Source organism: Erinaceus europaeus, chromosome 14 (genome assembly GCF_950295315.1).
Source record: "Erinaceus europaeus chromosome 14, mEriEur2.1, whole genome shotgun sequence".
Taxonomy (NCBI): domain Eukaryota; kingdom Metazoa; phylum Chordata; class Mammalia; order Eulipotyphla; family Erinaceidae; genus Erinaceus; species Erinaceus europaeus.
In genome coordinates this window covers 43,183,447-43,208,072 of record NC_080175.1, presented here as the reverse complement: position 1 = coordinate 43,208,072, position 24,626 = coordinate 43,183,447, and the positions used below count along the sequence as shown (strand labels likewise).

General features: G+C 45.3%; 1 protein-coding gene and 1 pseudogene across 2 annotated transcripts in view; one reads left to right on the top strand and one right to left on the bottom strand.

Annotated features, from left to right (window-relative positions):
* The window catches only part of DNAJC5 (DnaJ heat shock protein family (Hsp40) member C5), a 68,092-nt gene that overhangs the window by 10,894 nt on the left and 32,572 nt on the right, over window positions 1–24,626 (bottom strand). The gene's annotated exons all lie outside the window — the stretch shown is intronic.
* Window positions 20,982–21,234, top strand: LOC132532659 (large ribosomal subunit protein eL37-like; annotated as a pseudogene).

The window sequence follows — 24,626 nt, the reverse complement described above, 5'->3', positions numbered from 1 at the left end:
TTGAACTTGGGCCCTTGGGCATGGTAATATGTATGCTTAACTGGGTGGGCCACAGCTGACTTTTTTATATAGAAAAAAGAGGGAGCTAGGCAGTGGCACACCTAGTAAAGTGCATACATTATAGTGCTCAAAGACCTGGGTTCAAGTCCTTAGTTCCCACCTACAGGGGAGAAAGTTTCACAGTGGCGAAGCAGGGCCGCAGGTGTCTCTCTGTCTCTTTCCTTCTCTACCCCCTTCTAAGTTGCCTCTATCCAATTATAAATATATATTTTAAAAAATATTTATTCCCTTTTGTTGCTTTATTGTTGTAGTTATTATTGTTGTCATCATTGTTGGATAGGACAGAGAGAAATGGAGAGAAGAGGGGAAGACAGAGGGGGAAGAAAGACAGACACCTGCAGACCTGCTTCACCGCCTGTGAAGCGACACCCCTGCAGGTGGGGAGCTGGGGGCTCGAACCGGGTTCCTTCTGCCAGTCCTTGCACTCTGTGCCACGTGTGCTCAACCCACTGCACTGACTCCCATAAATAAAAATATTTAAAAGGAGGGGGGAGTAGGCAGGAGGATGCAGAGTGGTTATACAAAAGACTTACATGCCTGAGGTTCTGAGGTTTCTGGTTTAATCCCCAGCACCAGCATCAGCCAGAGCTGAGCAGTTCTGCTCTGGTAAAACAGACAGACAGACAAGAGAGGGAAAGCTATTACAACCCAAAGTGCCTCAGTGTGGTGGGGTTGGGTTTAGGGGGAGGCTACATGCACTCTCAAGTGAGCTTTGTTTCCATGCCTCAGAAAAAAAAAGTATTTCCCAGAATATGTATGTTAAATATTTATTTTTTTGTTTATTTATTTGTTTATTGCCTCTAGGGTTATCACTGGGGCTTGGTGCCAGTACCATGAATCCACTGTTCCTGGATGCTAGCTATTTTTTCCAATTTGTTGCCCTTGTTGTTGTTGGATAGGACAGAGAGAAATGGAGAGGAGGGGAAGGCAGAGAGAGGGAGAGAAAGACAGACACCAGCAGGCCTGCTTCACTGCTTGTGAAGCAGCTCCCCTGCAGGTGGGGAGTTGGGGGCTCGAACCGGGATCTTACTTCAGTCCTTGCACTTCGCACCATGTGTGCTTAACACCACTGCACTACCACCTAGCCCCTTAAATTTTATTTAGGAGAGGGGAGAGTGAACTAGCATTTCACTGAGGAGTATACAGTACCAGAGGATCGAATTTGGGACCTCATGCTTATATATATTTTGCCTCCAGGGTTACTACTGGGGCTCAGCGCCTGCACTATGAATGCACTGCTCTTGGAGGCCGTTTTTCCCATTTTGTTGTCCTTGTTTAGTTATTGTTGTTGGATAGGAAGAGAAAAATTTAGAGAGATGGGGAAGAAAGAGAAGGGAGAGAAAGACAGACACACCTGCAGACCTGCTTCACTGCCTGTGAAGCAATCCCCCTGCAGGTGGGGAGCAGGGGACTTGAACTAGGATCCTTGAGCCGGGATCCCTTGCGCTTCACACCATGTGCGCTTAACCCGCTGCACTACTGCCCAGCCCCACAGGGAATACTTTTAACTGAGTAATAAAAATATTGCATATTCTCTAGCGCTGAGTGTGGCATGGAACTATATCCCCATAATCTTATAAGCCACTATCAAGTCATTAGTTTCTTAAAATGATATATTAATAAAGACTTGAGGTTCAACCTCATGAAGAAAAAAATAGGGTAGCTCCAAAAGAAATGGAAAGATGAAAATAACAAGAAACAGAAATCAACAAAAAGAAAATATAAGCAACAGAGAAATTTTACAAAGGCAAAAGCTGGTTCTTTAGAAATAATAAAATTGATAAACTGGGCAAACTAAAGAAGGCGGGAAAAAGAAAGACTGAAAGCAAGGGTCATCACTCACGATCACACAGGCATGAGAAGAGGATGGGAAGGGGATGGGTAGTGCTGCACCCAGTTAAGCGCTACAGTCCTCAAAGGTCTGGGCGCCAATGAGAGTGAGAGCTGAGAGGCACTCTGGCGGCGAGAGCGCACAGTTCATCCTTCTTTTTATTTTTTAAGTTCTTTAAAATTTAATTAATTAATTACTTTTGTTGCCCTTGTTGTTTTATTGTTATAGTTATTATTATTGTTGTTGTTGGATAGGACAGAGAGAAATGGAGAGAGGAGGGGAAGACAGAGAGGGGGAGAGAAAGGCAGTCACCTGCAGAACTGCTTCACCGCCTGTGAAGCGACTCCCCTGCAGGTGGGGAGCCGGGGGCTCGAACTGGGGTCCTTACACGGGTCCTTTTGCGCCACATGTGCTTAACACGCTGTGCATTTGGCGTTTAACCCGCTGACCAACTCCCCATACATCAACAACTGTGTTGTAAATCATTAATCTCTCTCACAATAAATAACAGAAAAAAATTGTCAAGAGAAATAAATCTAAAAAAAGATTATCATGTTCATGAATTCTAAGGATGTTGACTATTATTAAAATGTTAATCCTCTCCAAATTGATTTATTGATTTGATAAAAATATCAATTGTTGGGGCCGGGTGGTGGCACACCTGGTTGAGCGTACATGTTACAGTGCACAAGGACCCAGGTTTGAGCCCCCAGTCCCCACCTGCAGGGGGAATGCTTTGCAGGTGGTGAAGCAGTGTTGCAGGTATCTCTCTGTCTCTCCCTCTCTATCACCCCATCCCTCTTGATTTCTAGATGTCTCTATCAAATAAAATAAAGATAATGAAAAAATTTAAAAAATTAATCGTAATCCCAGCAGGATTTATTTATTTTTTTGGTGGGTGGTCAATGGGGCTTCACCACTCCAAGTCAACATTTGAGAAAGAGAAAGAAAGAGAGAGAGAGACCGAGACCACAACACTGAAGCTTCCTCAAGTTCTGGGCTAGGTTCTGCAAATTGAATTTTTAATTTCTTTTTCTCTTCTTTTTTTTGGGAGGAGAGCATTGCTGCTTATGAAGTCCTCCCCTATTTACTTATTTATTTGTATTTACTTATTTTCCCTTTTGTTTCCCTTATTTTTTATTGTTATTGTAGTTATTATTGTTGTCGTTGTTAGGACAGAGAGAAATGGAGAGAGGAGAGGAAGACAGAGAGGGCGAGACAAAGATAGACACCTACAGAACTGCTTCACCACCTGTGAAGCAACCCCCTTGCAGGTGGGGAGCTGGGGGCTTGAACCGGGATCCTTATGCCAGTCCTTGCGCTTTGTGCCATGCACGCTTAACCTGTTGCGCTACCACTGGACTCCCTCCCCCGCTTTTATATTGTTTTGAAAATTTTTTTTTATTATTTATTGGTTATTGGGTAGAGACAGAGAGAAATTGAGAGAGAAGGGGGAGATAGAGAGGAAGAGAGACAGAGAGACACCTGCAGACCTGCTTCACTGCCTGTGAAGCGACTCCTCTGCAGGTGGGGAGCTGGGGGCTCGAACTGGGAGTCTAACTGGTCCCTGTGCTTTGCACCACGTGTGCTTAACCTGCTGCTCTACCGCCCGACCCCCCCCCTTTTTTTTTAACCAGAGCACTGCTCAGCTCTGGCTGATGGTGGTGCAGGGGACTGAACCTGGGACTTCAGAGCCTCAGGCATGAGAATCTCTTTACATAACCATTATGCTATCTACCCACCTCAAAATATATATCTCTAAGATTGTCAAAAAGATTGGCTCAAACCAGGGTCCTTGCACATGGTAACATGAACACTCTACTGGGTGTGCTTCCTCTGGATTCCCTCTTCTTTTCTTTCCTTCCCTTCCCCTCCTCTCCTCTCCCCCTTTCTTTAAATTTTTTTTTATTACCTTTATTTATTTATTGGGTAGAGATAATCAGAAATTGAGAGGAGGGAAGCTAGAGAGGGAGAGAGAAAGAGAGACACCTGCAGATCTGCTTCACCATTTGCAAAGGTTTTCCCCTGCCTGTGGGGACTGGGGGCTCAAACACGGGTCCTTGTCCACTATAATATGTGCGCTCAACCAGGTGTGACACCTCCCGGCCCCTCCCCTTTCTTTTACCAGAGTACCACTGAGCTCTGGCTTAGGGTGGTGCTGGGGATTGAACCTGGGACCTCAGAGCCTCAGACAAGAAAACCTTCCACATAACCAATATGCTGCCTCCCCATTCTCAGCCTCCTTCTCTAATGAGTATAGGGGGAGAGGTGAGGTGGGGAGGGCAGAGCTGCCTCTCCTGGAGCTACTTCCTGCTGGATACAGCCACAGTCCTTAAACCCAAGGGCACAGACACTGATCACTTTTGGAAGGACTGGCAAGGGACTGGGTCTTCCTGAGAAGGAAGAAGCAGAAGCCCCAGCCCCATCAGCATAAGCTGGGACCCATGCAGTGGTTTCTGTGTGGAGCAGGTCTCACACAGGCCTGACTTCATTCCCAGGCTGATTTTCCATTCAGACAGAAAGAGAGACAAAGGGACAGACATCACAGCACCAGAGCTTCCCCCAGAGCCCAGGCACACCCACACGAGCCTCCTACATGGCAAAGCAGGTGCCCTCCCCAGTGAGCTACCTCTCAGCTTTCAGTCTGAACCTCTGCAGATGGGGAGAGCAACAAGATGACACAGCTGAGGGTGAGGTGCAGAGAACACAGCTCAGCAAGGACCTGAGGAAAACCAACATAGAAAAACAGAACATCTGTCCAGCAGCAATCAGTCGACTGAGGAAAAACAGCCAACTGTAATCAAAACTAAGCTGACCTGAAAGCAAACATAAGAGCTCAGAGACTGGCAGAGCCATACCTGGATGACACCCCCCAAGAAAGCTCTAAATAATAAGCAGTGAAGCCCTCTTCCTTCCTTTTCTTTTCTTTCCTTTTGTGATAGTTGGGGCTTCACTGCTGAGCCAACTTTTTCAGATAGGAAGAAAGAAAAAGCGCATAGTGGATAAAACCTTGGTCTTTCAAGCACAAGGTTCCAAGTTTGATCCCGGACATCTTATGTACCAGAATGTTGCTCCATTTTTCTCTCTTCTGCTCATTAATAGGTAACTAAATCTTAAATAACAAGATAAGGGGAGGGCATGGGAGGTCTCATAATGTATATAGAAAAGATTCATGCCCGAGACTCTGAGGTCCCAGATTCAATCTCCAGCTCCACCATATGTCAGAGCTGAGCAGTGCTCTGCTGAAAAATGAAATAAAGCCACAATACTGACAGTTTCCCCCAGTGCCAGAGTGCTCTCACATGGTGTACCAGAGATGTGGATCTGGGCTGTGCCCATAGTAAAGCAGCTGTCTCCCAGATAAGTTACTGTGCCAGCCCACCTCCACGTCTTCCCTTATTTCCCTGTGCCATTGGGGTTATCACTGGGGCTTAGTGTCTTCATGACTCCACCTTTCCTAGCAGCCATTTTTTTCTGGTAAAGGGAAAGAGACAGAGAGACACCTACAGCACTGCTACACAGCTCATGAAGCTTTCCCGTTGCAGGTGGGGATCAGGATACTGTGGATGAGCCACTACCTATCCCCCCTCTTTTTTACTTTTGTATTAAATATTTTTTTATTTATTTGGATAGAGACAGAGAAACAGAGGGAAGGGGTGGGAAGCAGTGACGGAGAGAAGAGGGAGAGAGGCACCTGCAGGCCTGCTTCCCCACTTGTAAAGTTTCCTCTTGCAGGTGGGGGCCAGGGGCTTGAACTCGGGTCCTTGTGCACTATAATGCGTGCACTCAATCAGATGCACCACTGTTCCCCATCTTTTTATTTTTATTTTTTTAAATTAACCAGATGGTGGTGTAGGGGATTGAACCTGGGACTTTGGAGCCTCAGGTATGAGAGTCTCTTTGCATAACCATTATGCTATCTACCCATGACACCTCATCATTTTAAATTAATGATTTAGCAGTGGTTTATAAAATTATTTCAGGGGTATAGTCTCACATTTGCATACTATATACAACTCAGGATAATCACCATAGCTTTCATAAAGTATAAGAAACAGTTTAGTTCCTTTTTTAAGCTCATTTGCTTTAGTTATCTATACGCCACGTGAGTGAAACCATCTGGTTGTTGTTGAGAGAAGATTTTGAGCCCAGATGTTTTTATAACTTTTAGGTCAAATTTGACTTTTTATGACACACACACCCCCGAGGACCACTCCACCTTCTCCGGTGCTAGGAACTGAATCCAGGTTTCACCTGAGTAACCGCTTTCACTCTCTCTTTTTGTTTGAATTACCAGAGCACTGCTCAGCTCTGGCTTATGGTGGTGCAGGGGATTGAACCTGGGACTTTGGACCCTCAGCCATGAGAGTCAGTTTGCATAACCATTATGCTATCTACCCCTGGCCCGCTTTCTCTCTTTTTTAAAACATTTTTAGGGCTTTTAAAATATTTATATATTCCCGTTTGTTGCCCTTGTTGTTTTGTTGTAGTTATTATTGTTGTTGTTGGGTAGAACAGAGAGAAATGGAGAGAGGAGGGGAAGACAGAGAGGAGGAGAGAAAGATAAGACACCTGCAGACCTGCTTCACCGCCTGTGAAGCAACTCCCCTGCAGGTGGGGAGCCGGGGACTCGAACCGGGATCCTTAAACCATTCCTTGTGCTCCCGACTCCCTTTAAAAATTTTTTTTTAAATTATCTTTATTTATTGGATAGAGACAGCCAGGAATCGAGAAGGAAGGGGGAGAGAGAGAGAGAGACACCTGCAGCACCTGCTTCACCACTTGCAAAGCTTTCTTCATGTAGATGGGAACTGGGGGCTTGAACCCAGGTCCTTGCACACTGTAACATATACATGCAATCAGGTGCACCACCACCCAGCCCCATAAATGCTTTGTCTACTACTGAGTCAACCCCCCCACCAGAGTTCTATTCACAACCAGACGTCTTTATGATCAAATAAAAATAAATATGTGATCTAAACAAATGCACGTAAGATATAAGTACAAGAGGGAGCCGGGAGGTAGTGCCGTGGGTTAAATGCAGGTGGTACAAAGCCCAAGGACCGGCATAAGGATCCCGGTTCCAGCCCCCGGCTCCCCACCTGTAGGGGAGTCACTTCACAGGCGGTGAAGCAGGTCTGCAGGTGTCCGTCTTTCTCTCCCCCCTCTCCATTTCTCTCTGTCCTATCCAACAATGATGACATCAATAACAACAACAATGTTAAAACAACAAGTGCAACAAAAGGAAATAAATAAATATATATATATATATATATATATATATATATATATATATATACAAAAAGATATAAGCACAAGAGTTTGGGGAAACTACTGTTCCTGTATCCTACTGGAAATAATTATGTAAAAAGCTGCTTCCACAAAATGAGGAAGGAAAGAGGGAAGCATGATGAACATGCGGCTAAAGGAGGGGTTCAGTCGAATTTAACCTGAAAGTTATAAAAACATTCTGGGCTCAAAATCTTTTCTCAATAACCAGGTGGTTTCACTCATGTGTGTTACAGACAATTAAATCAAACTGTACTCCTGAGGGGGCAGTGGGGGGCACTTTCTCCACAGTGACTACAACATGAAATGCAAAGTGACCAAATACTCATGGGGGAGGAGATGGGATTGATGGGTCATGGGAAGCCAGGACAGGTCCCTCTCCAAAGGGCCAGGCTCCCCACCCCACCCAAGGCAGGAACTATGGCAACGATATCACAGGGGGAGGGAGAAGCAGGGTCTGAGTACACCAGGCAGACGGCCACAGCCCCAAGCCTAAGGAAAGACTGTGAGCTTCCAAAGCATAAAATACACCACATTAAGGCTGGGTCATGCACCCGGTTGAGTATACATATCACACCATGTGCAAGAACCTGAGTTCAAGGCTCTAGGCCCCATCTGTAGGAGGGAAGCTTCACAAGCAGTAAAGCAGTGCTGCAGGTGTCTCTATTTCTCATTCCCTCTCAATCTCTGTCTTAAAATAAAAAAAGGTGGGAGTCGGGCGGTAGCACAGCGGGTTAAGCACCCCACTTCAAGCCCCCAGCTCCCAACCTGCAGGGGAGTCACTTCACAAGTGGTGAAGCAGGTCTGCAGGTGTCTTTCTCTCCCCCTCTGTCTTCCTCTCCTCTCTCCATTTCTCTGTCCTATCCAACAACAACGACATCAAGAATAACAATAATAACTATAACAATAAAAAAAGGGCAACAAAAGGGACAGTAAATACATATTTTTAAAAAAGCCACCAAGAGTGGGAGATTTGTTGAGAAGCCACCAAGCCCCAGCAAAAACCTTGTGGCAAATAAATAAATCGGAGAAATGAAAGGAAAAATAAAAATCTCAGTACCATCTAAGAGACTGTGGTTTTTGAATCTGATGGGAGGATTGGAAGCTTCCAGAGACGTGAGCCAGAACAGGCCACTTCCCCCTGTGGACAGCCAGGCTTGGCTAGCAAGAGCCAAATGACACTAAGGAAGCAACAGGCCTTTTTTTGTTACTATTTACAGGGTTTTAATACTAGGGAATGAACTCAGGACCTTGTGCACAGGTGATGCCAAGCCAAGCGGCCTCCCCAGCCAATCCCTCCATTCCTAATCTCTTTTACTGAGTGAGAGGAGGAGACACAGAGAGGATAGACACTGTCCCACTACCTCCAGTGCTGTCTACAGCTCCCATGTAGTGCTGAGGCTTGAACTCAGGAAGCCTCAAGGAAGGTGTGTCCTCTACCAGGTCAACTATCTCTTCATTCCCTTATTTCTTTAACTGAAGTAACACTTCGTAGTGACATTATGTGAGCCTTTTTTTTGCCTCCAGGATTATCACTGGGGCTCGGTGCCTGCACTACAAATTCACTGCTCCTGGTAGCCATTTTTTCCCATTTTTGTTGTTATTGGATAGAATAGAGAGAAATTGAGAGAGGATGGGAAGACAGAGAGGGGGAGAGAAAGAGACACTTGCAGACCTGCTTCACTACTTACAAAGAAGCAACCCCCCTGCAGATGGGGAGCCAGGGGCTCAAACCGGGATCCTTGTGCCAGTCCTTGCACTTCATACTATGTGTGCTTAATCCAGTATGCCACTGGTGGGCCCCCATATGAGCCTTTTTTATTGACTAGGTGAAGGAACACATTCTGGCTAACTCTTGATTACCAACTTTCTCATTACTGAATATTCTGCACATTTACTTCCAAAAGAAGTAGCTTAATATTACACAAGCTTAACTAATTTCTGAACATTTTTTTATCTCTAAACAATTTTTTAAAATATTTATTTTATTTATTCCCTTTTATTGCCCTTGTTGTCTAAACAGTTTTTGATCCTCATATAGTGTTTTATTTTATTTATTTTGGAGACAGAGAAATTGAGAGGGAAGGGAGAGATAAGAGAGGAAGAGAGAGAGATACCTGATGTTCAGTTTCATTGCTCATGAAGCTTTCCCCCTACAGGTGGGGGTGAGGGGCTTGAATCTGGATCCTACACTGTAATATATGTATTCTACCAGGTGTACCACAGTCAGGCCTTCTTAGGTAGTGTTCTAGAAAACACAAATCTGCCAAGTTATTTTGCATTCTGTCACTCAACAACAGAGGAAATAGCTTCCAGATCCTGCCCACAGAAAAGTATCAATAATTAATACTTTCCTGTCTTCTCTATCAAAAAAAAACAGATGATGTCTAAGACATCTAGAGGCAGTCAGCTACTTGATGTAACTGAAGAGAACTCCCCGTGGAGCCTTAGCATTTTAATTTAATCACAATTCACCATGACTGCTTAAACCAGTGACCACGCCAGATACAGCAGAGGCTACTGTACCATGACAGCAATACGCCCTCCTCTCAGATCTGGCCCCAGAAAAGTCAACAATTACCTGATAACCAAATTGGCCATTTCCCGTCTCTAACTTCATATTTATCTGACGGGGCTGGGGGCAGGCAGTAGCGTACCTGGTTAAGCTCACACATTACAGTGCACAAAGACAAGACACAGGTTCAAGTCCCCAGTGCCCACCTGCAATTTCACAAAGGCTGCTCTATCTGCCTCCCCTCAATTTCTCTCTGTCTCTATCCAATAATAAATAATTTGAGAGGGGGGGCACACTGAGAGGTAAGGGAAACAGTGGTAAAAAGAAACAGAGAAACACCTGCAGCACTGTTTCACCACTTGTGAAACTATCCTCCTGCAGGTGGGGGCTGGGGGCTTAAACTCAGGTCTTTGCAAATGTAATATGTATGTTTAACTGGTTGTGCCACTGTCTAGCACCATATATATAATGAGGAGGCCAGGTGGTGGTGCACTGGTTAAATGCACCCTTAGCCCCCACCTACAAAGAAAAAGCTTCATGAGTAGAGGTTCAGGTGTTTCCCTCTCAATCTCTGTCTCTACATAATAATAACCAACTAGCTAAATAAATAAGACTTTAAAAAAGAGAGGAGATGGGAGTCGGGCTGTAGCACAGCGGGTTAAGCGCAGGTGGCGCAAGGCACAAGGATCGGCATAAGGATCCCGGTTCGAACCCCGGCTCCCCACCTGCAGGGGAGTCGCTTCACAAGCGGTGAAGCAGGTCTGCAGGTGTCTATCTTTCTCTCCTCCTCTCTGTCTTCCCCTCCTCTCTCCATTTCTCTCTGTCCTATCCAACAACGACAACAACAATAATAACTACAACAATAAAAAAAAAGGGCAACAAAAGGGAATAAATAAATAAAATAAAAATTAAAAATTAAAAAAAAAAAAAAGAGAGGAGATCCAGAGAGAAGGAAAGACACCTGTAACACTGCTTCACCATTTGTGAAGCTCCTCCCCTGTAGGTGGGGATTAAGGCTTAAATCTCTTAAATTGAATGAGGTTAAACTAACTAATGCTTTGGTTTACTGTTTTTTTTTTAATTAATTCATTTATTTATTCCCTTTTATTGCCCTTGTTTTCATTGTTGTAGTTATTATTGTTGTTGTTATTGGTATCATCGTTGTTGGATAGGACAGAGAGAAATGGAGAGAGGAGGGGAAGACAGAGAGGGGGAGAGAGACACGGGCATACCTGCTTCACCGCTTGTGAAGGGACTCCCTGCAGGTGGGGAGCCGGGGGCTCGAACCGGGATCCATATGCCAGTCCTTGTGCTTTGAGCCACCTGTGCTTAACCTGCTGCGCTACCACCTGACTCCTTTTTTTTTAAAATATTTATTTATTCCATTTTGTTGCCCTTGTTGTTTTTTATTGTTGTAGTTATTATTATTGTTATTGATGTCGTCATTGTTGGATAGGACAGAGAGAAATGGAGAGAGGAGGGGAAGACAGAGAGGGGGAGAGACCTGGCTCACTGCTTGTGAAGGGACTCCCCTGCAGGTGGGGAGCCGGGGGCTGGAACTGGGATCCTTATGCCAGTCCTTGTGCTTTGCTGTACTTTACCTGTTGCACTACTGCTGGACTCCCGGTTTACTGCTTTTTTAAAAATATCATTTATTTATTTAGCCTCAAGGGTTATCGCTGGGGCTCGGTGCCTGCACTACAAATCCACTGCTTCTGGCAGCCATTTTTCTCATTTTGTTGCCCCTGTTGTTGCTGTTAAGATAGGACAGAGAGAAATGGAGAGAGGAGGGGAAGACAGAGAGGGGGACAGAAAGACAGACACCTGCACCAGCTTCACCACCTGTGAAGTGACACCTCTATAGTTGGGGAGCTGGGGGCTTGAACTGGGATCTTTATGCTGGTCCTTGAGCTTCGTGCCATATGTGCTTAATCTGCTATGCTATTGCCCAATCCCCGGTTTACTACTTTAAAAAAATTTTTTATTTTATTTGAATTAGAGAGATATGGAGGGAGGGGAGAGAGAGCAAGCACAGATGTGCGTCCCCAGAGCATTGCTCAGCTCTGGCTGATGGTGGTGCTGGGGATTGAACTTGTAACCTCAAAACCTCAGGCATTAAAGTCTTTTGCAGAATCTTTATGCTGTCTTCCCAGCCCTAGTTTACTGCTTCTTAATAGGTACTGCTCATTGATTCTCAAAATTCTAAAATTATTTTTCTTTATTGCAATGAATTTCCAGCGACTATATTCAAACCTAAAGCTATTTAATAAAACATGGATGGAGCACTTGGTTAAGTGCACATATCACCATGCACAAGTAACTGGGTTCAAGCCCCTGGCCCCCACCAGCAGGGAGAATGCTTTATGAACTGGGTCTGCAGGTATCTATCTTTCTCTCTCCCTACCTCTCCTTCCCCATCAATTTATCTGTCCTGTGTAGAAAGGAAAAAAATAAAAAAAGTATTGGCATTGGAGGTCCAATTCAATTCTCTGCACCATCAAATAAGCTCAAATAACAGAAAATAAAACATGTCTTTCAAAGCCAGAGATCAGAAACTCAGCTGTGCAGCTACTTCCCCCAGGAGAGCAGAACTGCGCCGTGTGGGGCAGAACTGCGCCGTGTGGGGCCTCTGTGTCAGAACAGGAGCACTGTCTCACCATCTGTAATCCTGCTGTAATCAGCTGAGTTCTCCACAGACTTGAGAAATTAGAGAACAAAGAGCATCTAGAAAAAAAAAAAAAGCTAGTGGAAAAACAGTCTCACCAGCCAGCAAAGACAGGGACCAGGAGGGAGTCAAAATGAAAACCAAGATGGGTCTGTGGATAGATGTGGGAAGGCAGAAGCTGGGTGGTCACGCAGCAGGTTAAGTGCACAGGACCAAAGTACAAGGACTGGCATAAGAATCTGTTTCAAGGGAGTCGGGTGGTAGCACAGCAGGTTAAGCGCACGAGGCGCAAAGCACAAGGACCGGCCTAAGGATCCCGGTTCGAGCCCTCGGCTCCCCACCTGCAGGTAAGTTGCTTCACAAGCTGTGAAGCAAGTCTGCAGGTGTCTATTTCTCTCTCCCTCACTGTCTTCCCCATCTCTCTACATTTCTCTCTGTCCTATCTAACAACAACGACATCAATAACAACAATAATAACTACAACAACAATGAAAAACAACAAAGGCAACAAAAGGAAAAAAAAAAGAATCTGGTTCAAGCCCCTGGCTCCCCACCTGCAGGGGGATTGCTTCACAGGTAGTGAAGCAGGTCTACAGGTGTCTTTTTCCCCTCCTTTCTCGATTTCTCTCTGTTCTATGCAGCAATAGGAACAATAATAATAAACAAGGGCAACAAAAAGGAAAAAAACAGCCTTCAGCAGCAGTGTACTCGCAGTGCAGGCACCGAGCCCTAGGGGAAGGAAGATGTGCTAAGCCCTCACAGGCTGAAGCAGGGACCGCCAAGGCATGCCCTGTGCCACAGGCCTGCGTGTGTGAGGAGGGGGCACGGTCTCCCAGCATCCTCTGATTCTTCTACTTCCCAAACCCAAGAAAGGAGGAAAGAAGCACTTTTTAAAAAGGGGTCAGGAGAACGTCCGTGGGAAGCAAGTATCAGCTATTGTCGTTGGCTGCTTCTGAAAGATTAGGGACCTGAGGTCAAAGGCTCTTTCTGTGTTTCATACTATTTGCTTACCTAATTCTATATCATTGCTTAATTTAATACATACGTACACACACACACACACACACACACACACACACACACACACACACACACACACACCTGATGGGAGTGGTGAACAAAATGAAGAAAAAAGGGGGCCGGGCATTAGCACAGTGGGTTAAGCGCATATAGTGCAAAATGCAAGTCCTGGCTTAAGGATCCCAGTTTGAGCCCCTGGCTCCCCACCTGCAGGGTCGCTTTGCAATCGGTGAAGCAGGCCTGCAGGTGTCTATCTTTCTCTCCCCGTCTTCCCCTCCTCTCTCCATTTCTCTGTGTCCTATTCAACAAATAACAACTACAATAAGGACAACAACAAGGGCAACAAAATGGAAAAAATGGCCTCCAGGAGAAGTATATTCATAGTGTAAGCACCAAACCCCAGCAGTAACCCTAGAGGCAAAAAAAAAAAAAAAAAAAAAGAAGAAAAAACATATATGGGGGCAGGGTAGTGGCACACCTTGTTAAACATATTATATTGCACAAGGACCCAGGTTCAAGCCAGGGCCGCAGAGGGTGGGTGTGAGTGTGTGTGTGTGTGTATCCTTCTCTGTCTTCCCCCCTTCCCTCTCAATTTCTGTCTCTATCCAGTAAATAAACGAATGGATAAAATATCAAAAAGATGACATAAGGATCCTGGTTCAAGCCCCCAGCTCTCCACCTGCAGGGGAGTCACTTCACAGGCGGTGAAGCAGGTCTGCAGGTGTCTCTTTCTCTCCTCTCTCCATTTCTCTCTGTCCTATCCAACAACGATACCAATAACAACAACTACAACAATAAAAAAACAAGGGCAACAAAAGGGAAAATAAATAAATATTAAAATAAAATAAAATTCTCAGGGTGGTCCAGGAGGTGGCGTAGTGGATAAAGCATTGGACTCTCAACCATGAGGTCTTGAGTTCGATCCTCGGCAGCACATGTACCAGAGTAACATCTGGTTCTTTCCGCCTGTCTTTCTCATGAATAAATAAATTCTTCTTAGAAAAAATTCTCAGGGCCAGTTTAATAGCTCACTTGGAAAGTGTGCTGCTTTATTCCCTCCCTTTACAAAAAAAAAAAAAATTTGGAAGAGAGGAGAGCAAAGCACCACTACAGGATTGTGGCACTAGGGATTAATCCTGGAGCATCCATCATGCATGCAAGTCCTGCAGATCACCTGCTGAACAACCTCTCTGACTGGCTTATTTATTTATTAAAATTTTTTAAAATTTTATTTATTCTCGGTTGTAGTTGTCACTGATGTTGTTATTGTTGGATAGGACAGAGAGAAATGGAGAGAGCAGGGGAAGCCAGAGAGGGGGAGAGAAAGATAGACACCTGCAGATCTGCTTCACCGTCTGTGAAGCGACTCCCCTGCAGGTGCGGAGCTGGGCTCGAACCTGGATCCTTACGCCAGTCCTTGCGCTTTGTGTCACGTGTGCTTAATCTGCTGCACTACTGCCCAGCTCCCGGCTTATTTATTTTTAATGTGATATCAGACCCAGAGCCAATAGGACACGGCTACTCCTCCACTTTAACATTCTTTTTTATTTCTGATAAAGTGAGTTGGGGAAGAGACACAGCACCACTCCACTAACAGAGCTTCCCTCCGTGTTGGTGGTGTTTCCATGTAGTGCCAAGACTCAAACCCAGGACCTCATGAATGCTAAGACACAGGTTCTACCTGGAGAGCGACCTTAAGCCCCACCTGACTTCGCTGCTGCTAGACCAATTGTTTCACTTGAAATCGAAGGAGACATACAGCACTGAAGTTTGTCCCAGTGTGATGATACTTCCCACCTGGTGAGCTATCTTTTTTTTTTTTTTTTTGCCTCCAGCGTTTATCACTGGGGCTCTGTGCCTGCACTACGAACCCACTGCTCCTGACCCCCCCCCCCCGTTTTTTAACGGACAGGAGAGAGAGAAATTGAGAAGGGAGGGGGGAGCTAGAGAGGAGAAAAGAAAGATAAGACACCTGCAGAACTGCTTCATTGCTTGTGAAGTGACTCCTCCCCCCCTTCTGCAGGCAGGGGAGCCAGGGGCTTGAACCAGGATCCTTGACAGGTCCTTGTGCTTTGTGCACTTAACCCAGTGCACCACCACCCAACTCCCCTGGTGAGCTATCCAGTACCCCCATGACCTTTTTTTTTTTTTTTAAATCATCTTCTCTAAGTTTGAACAAAAAACAATTTTTGTAGGGGGTTGGGCAGTGGCACGCCAACTTGAGTGCACACGTTACTATGCATAAGGACTGAGGTTCAAGACCTCGCTCCCTACCTACAGGGGTTACAGCTCTCTCTCTCTCTCTCTCTCTCTCTCTCTCCCTCCCCATTTTCTTTCTCTATCAAATAAAAAGAGAAAGTAAAAATAAAAAGGAAGGAAGGAAAGAAAAAATGGCTGCTGGCAGTGGTAGCTTCATAGTGCCAACACCAAGTGCTAGTGATAACCCTGGTGGCAATTAAAAGAAAATTTGTAATAATTCTTATAGAACCTGCAAAGTTGTCATTCTAAGAAAATGAGCAGCACAAGTCCTCTCCTAACAGATCCTCCAGATGTGTGCCTGCCCTCTCCAGATGTTCCTGAGTCCAGGACAGCTACAAGGCTGTCAGGATGCTGTGAAACCCATTCTAGCCAACCACCCTCACCCCTCACCCAGGGGTTGGGCTAACTCCCTCACACCCCACCATGTGCAATTTCCTCTTGAGCCATCAATTTCCAACAGAAGGAACCTAAGTCAAGGACAGGTTTCCTCTAAATTTATTTATTTATTTTTTATTTTATTTATTTATTTATTTAATGGCAGTACTGGCTTTTATTAAATTGTCATTTAGTACAGACGCTGGGGCTTGCCCATGGTGCTCTTGATGTATAAAGCCCGCACTTCTGCCAATTCTTCTTGAGCAATGACACCAGGAAATTAACAGCTAAGTGGATGTTGTACACAAGCTCATCATCTGTCATTTTCACATGGCCAACAGCCACTGCCAGACACAGCACCTTCTTCATTTGGAACTCTAAATTTATTTAAAGGAAGTTAGGTTCTGCAGATCAGCACTTGTTAATGAACTGCAGACAGGGTAGGCTTACTTACTATATGCCACTTTCTTAAAACTAAAGATTAATTTTGCACAAAAAATAAAGAAATAAAGATACAGGCATATACTCTATGTCTCAAGGAAGAATCTTTTTTTTTTGCTATCACTGGGACTTCACTGCTCTATGATGACTTTTCAAGTAGAGAGAGATAAGGGTAAAAAGGCAGAGAGCAACCAACTATAGCACTAAAACTTGCTTCAATGCAGCAGAGGCCTGGCTTGAACTTGAATTTCACATACCGAAAAACAGTCACTGCTGGGGGAGACAGTATAATGGTTCTGGCAAAAGGACTTTCATGCCTGAGGCTCTGAGCACCCAGGTTCAACCACCAGCACCACTAAAGACTAGAGCTGAAAAGTACTCTCTGGTCAGTCTATCTTTCATTGAAAAATAATAAATAAAAATATTTTTTAAAAAGAGATAAGATAAAAAAACAATGAGGTCTGAGGGGACTGGGAGGCAGCTCTCCTAGCAGAGTGTACACATCACCATATGCAAGGAGCTGAGTTTGAGCTACCGCCCACCACCACGTGGCAGTGCCTTGAGGGGCGCTTCATAGGCAGTGGAGTGGGGCTGCAGCGTCTCTCCTACTTTCTCTGTATCACTCTACCAAAAATAAAAGAGTGGGGGAGACCATCTACTTTGTGAATCCTTAGTGCAACTTCATGTGAGCTGTGAAAGAGAATCAGGGCTCTCCCACACTGCAGTGCAGATCTCGAACACACACACACACACACACACACACACACAAAACAAGAGCTCCAGTGAGTCAGAGATGCAGGGGCTTGGATAACAAGGAAGGATGCCAGGGTGTGCCCTCCTGTCTCCTGCTGTGGCACTGGGCCCCAGCTCTCCTGGCCTGCCTACTGGGCTCTGCCACTTGTTCAGCCTGTGCCCAGGGCCTTGGTGCTGACCTGAGGAGGTGGCTACAGCTGCTCTCTGTGCAAGCTGATCTCAGCCTGTGCACCCTGCAGAGATAGCTGGCCTTGAGAACCGTGCTGCACAGAGCCAACAGCACCTGGAGAGCAGGTGCAACCCATTAAGCCCCCACTACACACACAGCCAGGGACTTCACAGTGGGCACAGCTGACACACAGAAACTTCTGTGCTCAGGGGCCGAAATCTGGCTCCAGACCTGTGCTCTTTAGTAAACTTTATTTTTTTTTTTTTAAATTTTTTAAATATTGATTTATTTTTCCCTTTTGTTGCCCTTGTTTTTTATTGTTGTAGTTATTGTTGTTGTTATTGATGTCGTTGTTGTTAGATAGGACAGAGAGAAATGGAGAAGAGGAGGGAAGACAGAGAAGGGGAAAGATAGACACCTGCAGACCTGCTTCACCGCCTGTGGAGCAACTCCCCTGCAAGTGGGGAGCCAGGGATTTGAACCGGGATCCTTAACCGATCCCCTACGCTTTGCGCCATGTGCGCTTAACCTGCTGTGCTACCGCCTGACTCCCGCTCTTTAGTAAACTTTCAGATCTTCTTCAGGTGGACCTGACAAATGACTCACTTTGCCTTGCGGGATGCCCAGTTCAAGTCCTTGTACCACAGGGATGTGCCAGTGTTGTGGGCCCTCCCTCTATCTCCATGTGAATAAAAGGCGGCTGGGAACACTGACATTACACAAGAGACCCTGGTTCTGCCCACCCCATCTTCATTTTCAGGGGTGGCCCGGGAGGCAGAGCAGAGTCTAGTGTTAGATAATCAAGCATGAAGTGCTGAGCTCAATCCCCCAAATCACAGGTGCCAGAGTGATGCACTGGCTTCCTCCGTCCCCACGCCATTAATGAGTAAAGCTTTCAAATGAAAAAAAGGTGTTTAAGTGCTATGTCTCTTGATCCATGTAGTGACAACCTTAGCAGGCATGTAAGATTTATTTTTTTAAAAAATGTTTTTATTATATTTATTTTCCCTTTTGTTGCCCTTATTTTTTATTGTTGTAGTAGTTGTTGTTATTGATGTTGTCATTGTTGGATAGGACAGAGAAAAATAGAGAGAGGAGGGGAAGACAGAGAGAGAAAGACAGACACCTGCAGACCTACTTCACCTGTGAAGCGACTCCCCAGCAGGTGAGGAGCTGGGGGCTTGAACCGGGATCCTTACGCCAGTCCTTGAGCTTTGCGCCACGTGCGCTTAATCCACTGTGCTACTGCCCAACTCCCGAAAGGTTTATAAAGAAGTAGACTTTGAGGGAGTTGGGCGGTAGCGCAGCCGGTTAAGCGCACGTGGCGCAGAGTGCAAGGACCGGCATAAAGATCCCAGTTCGAGCCCCTCCCTCCCCACCTGCAGGAGAGTCGCTTCACAGGTGGTGAAGCAGGTCTGCAGGTGTCTATCTTTCTCTCCCCCTCTCTGTCTTCCCCTCCTCTCTCCATTTCTCTGTCCTATCCAACGATGATGATATTAATAACAACAATAAAAAACAAGGGAAACAGAAGGGGATAAATAAATATTAAAAAAAAAAAAAAAAGAAGTAGACTTTGGATTCAATTTACTTGTGGGCAGAGACCATCATATGCCAACTTTGGAAGAACACATCTGACAACATCTGACAAGGAAGGTTTTCTTGTTCTAAGTACTGTATTATACAGCATTTGATATATAAAAGCGAATATAGGAAACCACACAAGCTATAAGGCCTAGTGCTAAATACCATGATTCCACCCTTCTATTTAAAAATATGAAGACAGGGGGTTGGGAGGTAGTGCAGTGGGTTAAGTGCAGGTGGTGCGAAGCACAGGGACCGGCATAAAGATCCTGGTTCAAGCCCCTGGGTCCCCACCTGTAGGGGAGTGGCTTCACAAGCGGTGAAGCAGATCTGCAGTTGTCTACCTTTTTCTCCCCTTCTCTCTCCACTTCTCTCTGTCCTATCCAACAACAAAGACATTAATAACAATAACTACAACAACAATAAAAAACAACAAAGGCAACAAAAGGGAAAAAAATAAATATAAAAATATGAAGACAGCAGAGTCAGGGATATATCTCAACTGGTGGAGTGTGGGGCTTTATGGCTGAGGCCCCCCTTCATGTGCCTGAAAAATGCACTCAGTTCTCTCTCTCCCTCCCTCTCTCATACTAAACTCTCTACTATGAGCTAAGTGGATATATATATATATATATATATATATATATATATATATATATATATAATTTTTTGCCTCCAGGGTTATTGCTGGGCTTGGTGCCTGCACTATGAATCCACTGCTCCTGGAGGTCATTTTCCCCCTTTTGTTATCGTTTTTTTGGTTATTATTGTTGTTATTGATGTCACTGTTGATGGATAGGACAGAGAGAAATGGAGAGAGAAGGGGAAAGATAGAAATCTGCAGACCAGGAGTCGGGCAGTAGCGTAATGGGTTAAGTGCAGAAGGCGTGAAGTGCAAGGACCGGTGTAAGGGTCCCGGTTCGAGCCCCCAGCTCCCCACCTGCAGGGGAGTCGCTTCACAAGCGGTGAAGCAGATCTGCAGGTGTCTTATCTTTCTCTCCCCCTCTCTGTCTTCCCCTCCTCTCTCAATTTCTCTCTGTCCTATCCAGCAACAACAATAGTAATAACAACAATGGAAACAAGATGGAGCAGTGTCATAGTGTAGGCATTGAGCCCCACTGATAACCCAGGAAGCAAAAATAAATAAATAAATAAAACAAAAGGGCTGGGGAGACAGCATAATGGTCATGCAAAAATACTTACTTTAATGCTTAAGGCTCTGATGTCCTGCACCACCATAAAAAAAAAAAAAAAAAAAAAAAAAAAACAGAAAAAAAACTAAAGCACTGGACTCTCAAGCATGAAGTCCCGAGTTTGATCCCTGGTATTGTATGTGCTAGAGAACACTGGTTCTCTCTCCTAATTGAAATAAATCTATAAAGGGGCCAGGTGGTGGCATGCCTCACTGAATTCACACATTAACATGGTCAAGGATCCAGGTTCAAGCCCCTGCTTCCTACCTGCAGGGGAAAAGCTTCATGAGCTGTGAAGCAAGGCTGCAGGGATGTCTCTTTCTCCCTACCTCCCCTTTCTCTATTTATTCCCTTTTGTTACCCTTGTTGTTTTATTGTTTTAGTTATTGTTGTAGTTATTATTGATGTCACTGTTGTTGGATAGGACAGAGAGAAATGGAGAGAGGAGGGGAAGACAGAGGGGGAGAGAAAGACACCTGCAGACCTGCTTCACCACCTGTGAAGCAACTCCCCTGCAGGTGGGGAGCCAGGGGCTCGAACCGGGATCCTTAGGCCGGTCCTTACACTTTTCCCACTGCGCTACCACCCAACTCCCCTAAAATGCTTTTTAAAATAAACTACAATGAAATAAAAACAAGAATCTGTAAGGTCAGAAATAGTTCACCCAGAAGAGTGTTCACCTTGCCACAGATTAGAAACTGGCTTCGAGCCCCTCCGAATGTGAGCACTAGCAGGACTCCATGAGAGGTGCTGAGATGCCCCCGTCTCTTCTCTCTTTCTCTCTCTCTAAAAAGGAATGAAAAGATTGGGCCTGGGAGGGCAGAAGCAAGATGAAGAAGGGGATGTCATCATTCAAAAAAAGCGGCACAAGATGCACTCGCTGTGCTGCTGCTGTGGCTCCCCAGCCAAGCACAAGATAAAGTGTAACTGGAATGCCAAGGCTAAGAGGTGAAATGCCACCGGCACCGGTCGCATCCGGCACTTGAAAATTGTATCCCGCAGATTCAGGCATGGATTCCATGAAGGAAAGACACCCAAACCCAAGAGGGCAGCAGCTGCAGCATCCAGTCAATCTTGAGGATTCCAACAGTTGCACAATAAATGTTCTGGTTTAAACAATTAGACAAAACAAAACAAAACAAAAAAAGGTTGGGCCTGGGAAACTAACTACTTTGTGTTATCACACAAATAAGGGTGAGTTTACTGGCTGGTGTCACATATTTAAAACTAAGGGGAAGAAAGGAAAATGACCAGTGACCCCAAAGCTTCCTGTTTTCTCCCCATAGACATCACCCTGTATTAATGTTTATTTTTCCATAAAAAAACCTCATATTTTTCTCCTTAAATATTATTTACTTCTGGGTGTCGGGCGGTAGCACAGTGGGTTAAGCATAGGTGGTACAAAGAGCAAGGACCGACCGTTATTAAGGATCCTGGTTCGAGCCCCTGGCTCCTCACCTGCAGGGGAGTCGCTTCACAAGCAGTGAAGCAGGTCTATAGGTGTCTATCTTTCTCTCCCCGTTTTCCCCTCCTCTCTCCATTTTCTCTTGGTCCTATCCAACAACAATGACATCAATAATAATAACTACAACAATAAAACAAGGGCAACAAAAGGGAATAAATAAATATAAAAAATATTATTTATACTTCTAACTTTTTTTTTAATGCCTCTAGGGTTATTGCTGGGGCTCAGTGCCTGCACTATGAATCCACTGCTCCTGGAGGCTTTTTTTCCCCTTTGGTTGCCTTTGTTGTTTATCGTTGTTGTTGTTATTATCATTGTTGTTGCTGTTGCTGTTGCATAGGACAGAGAGAAATGGAGAGATGAGGGAGAGAGAACGACAGACACCTGCAGACCTGCTTCACCGCCCATGAAGTGACCCCCTCCCCCAACCCTAACCCTGCAGGTGGGGAGCCAGGAGCTTGAACTGGGATCCTTACACCAGTCCTTGCGCTTTGCACCATGTGCGCTTAACCCACTGTGCTACCGCCTGGCCCCCTCAAGGGTGGTCTTTAAGGACATGCAGGTCACAAAGACAGGCATAAATGTAGCCCGAAGCCCTCCCTCTTCAGTGCCCTGCCACTGAGGTCATTCCAGGAAGGTGGCTGGACAGTAGTCCTGACAGTCACCGTATGGCCAGGGGTTGGGGACAGAAGGAAGCCTCAAACACAATGACAAGCTGTCGAGTGATGGACATCGAAAACACACAAATGAAGGGAGGTGAGCTTCTAGCAACAGCACACAAGAGCAGTATGCAAGCTGTAAGATTTGCATTAAAAAAATAAGGGGGGTAAGGTGGTGGCACATACATTACTCCGTGCAAGGATCTAAGTTCAAGCCCCTGCTCCCCACCTGCAGAGGGGAACCTTCAGGAACGTTGAAGCAGTGCTGCAGGTATCTATTTTTCTCTCCCTCTTTATCTCTCCGTCCCTCTCAATTTCTCTCTGTCCAATAAAATGGAAAACAAAACAAAAAAAAAAGCAATAAAAAAAGAAAAAAAAAAGACCAGGGTTAAGTGGCACATGGCACAAAGTACAGGGACCAGAATAAGGATTCCAGTTCAAGCTCTAGGCTCCCTACCTGCAGGGGGGTCATTTCACAAGTGGTGAAGCAGGACTACAGGTGTCTGTCTTCCTCTCTCCTTCTCTGTCTTGCCCCCTCCCAATTTCTCTCTGTCCTACCCAATGGAAACAACAACAATAACAACAACCACAAAACAAAATGGAAAAAAATGGCCGCCAGGAGCAGTGGATTTGTGGTGCAGGCACCAAATCCCAGCAATAACACTGGAGGAAAAAAAGAAAAAAGAAAAAAGAAAGAAACCCTGAGGTGGCCGGGTGATAGTGCACCCTGTTAAGTGCACATAGTGTGAAGCGCAAGGACCGGCACAAGGATCCTGGTTCAAGCTCCTGGCTCCCCACCTGCAGGGAGTCGCTTCACAAGTGGTGAAGCTGGTCTGCAGGTGTCTATCTTTCTCTCCCCCTCTATCTTCCCCTTCTCTCAATTTCTCTCTTAATAATAATAAAAAAAAAAGCCTCCAGGAGCAGGGAATTCATAGTTCTGGCACTGAGCCCCAGCGATAACCCTGGAAGCAGGTGAATAAGTAAATAAGAAAGAGAACCTGAGAGGAGAGGAGAGGGGGTCTGTCTCTAGAAATAAAATTATTCTATTGGGTTGTCAGCAAAGTCATAACCATTAGAACCCTATTCTAAGTTTTTCTCAGTGAAAATGTGTCAGGACTTTTCCCACAATCTTACAGCAAAGGACCCTGGCTCTAAAACACTTTCAGAGTGGAGAAAACAACTTATGGATTTTCTGTAAGAAGCATAAAAATTTCACAGGACACAAAATAAATGTCTCCACCTTGACAGTGTGACAGTCAGAGAAGAAGGAGGGAGAAGGAGACAATGTCGCCTGGCTGCACGGAGGGACAAGGCCCAGTTACAGAGACAAAGGTGAGTGAGTGCATGGACCACTGAGGTGGAACTGGCACGGGGACAGGAAGCACAGGAAAGCCTGGCATGAGCTGAGATATGAGCGGCTTACAGGGACAGAAGGTGGGCTCTGGAGAGGATTCAGTTGGCCATACATCTCCTGAATCTGCCCACCAGGACAAAAACTGATCAGAACAAAACTACTAAGAATGAAATGTGGCCAGCATTCCAAAGACAACTGGCTTTTCTATTTGTTGGAGGAGCCTTCATTTAAAATCTGAAATGAGGGGCTTAGAGATAGCTCAGCCCCCTCATAAAGTGTGCACCTTAGTATGCACGAGACCACAACCCACAATACCGCATAAACTACATTAAAAATAAAAACAAACTCTGACAGACCACAGAAAGCTGCACCCGCAAGATGTGAGGGAAGCCGATGGGCCTGGCGTGGAAGGGAGCCACAGCAGGGTGAGGGACCAACATGCTGAGGGGGCCCAGAAAATGGCAGCCAGGATGGAGAGCTTATCATCTGTTCCAGAAGGAAAATGTAACACACTGCTGAAGCGAAGGAAATGGGCTCCCATTAGCGCACAGATGCATGTGAAGACACTAAGCAAGGAGCAACATGCAAGAAAAGATGCCAAATGTCAGTCTCCTATTATCTTTACTCCAAAGCCTAAACTCATTTTTCAAAGATTTATTTATTGATGAGGGGTCAGAGGGAGAGAACCAGAGCATCACTCTGTCACTCTGGCACATGAAATGCCAGGCGTCAAACTGAGGACTTCACGTCTGAGAGGCTAAGGCTTTAATTCACTGAGCTGCCTTCTGGCCAGCAAACCTAAATTTCAATGCAGAGCACCTCTAAAATCACTGGAAATCCAGAAACCCTGAATGATGATTCCCTATCTCCTTATTTCTTCTTCTTCTTTTTAATTTAATTTAATTTTTTTTTTTGTCTCCAGGGTTATCACCGGGGCTTGGTGCCTTGCACTACAAATCCACTGCCCCGGTGGCCATTTTTCCCATTTTGTTGTTAC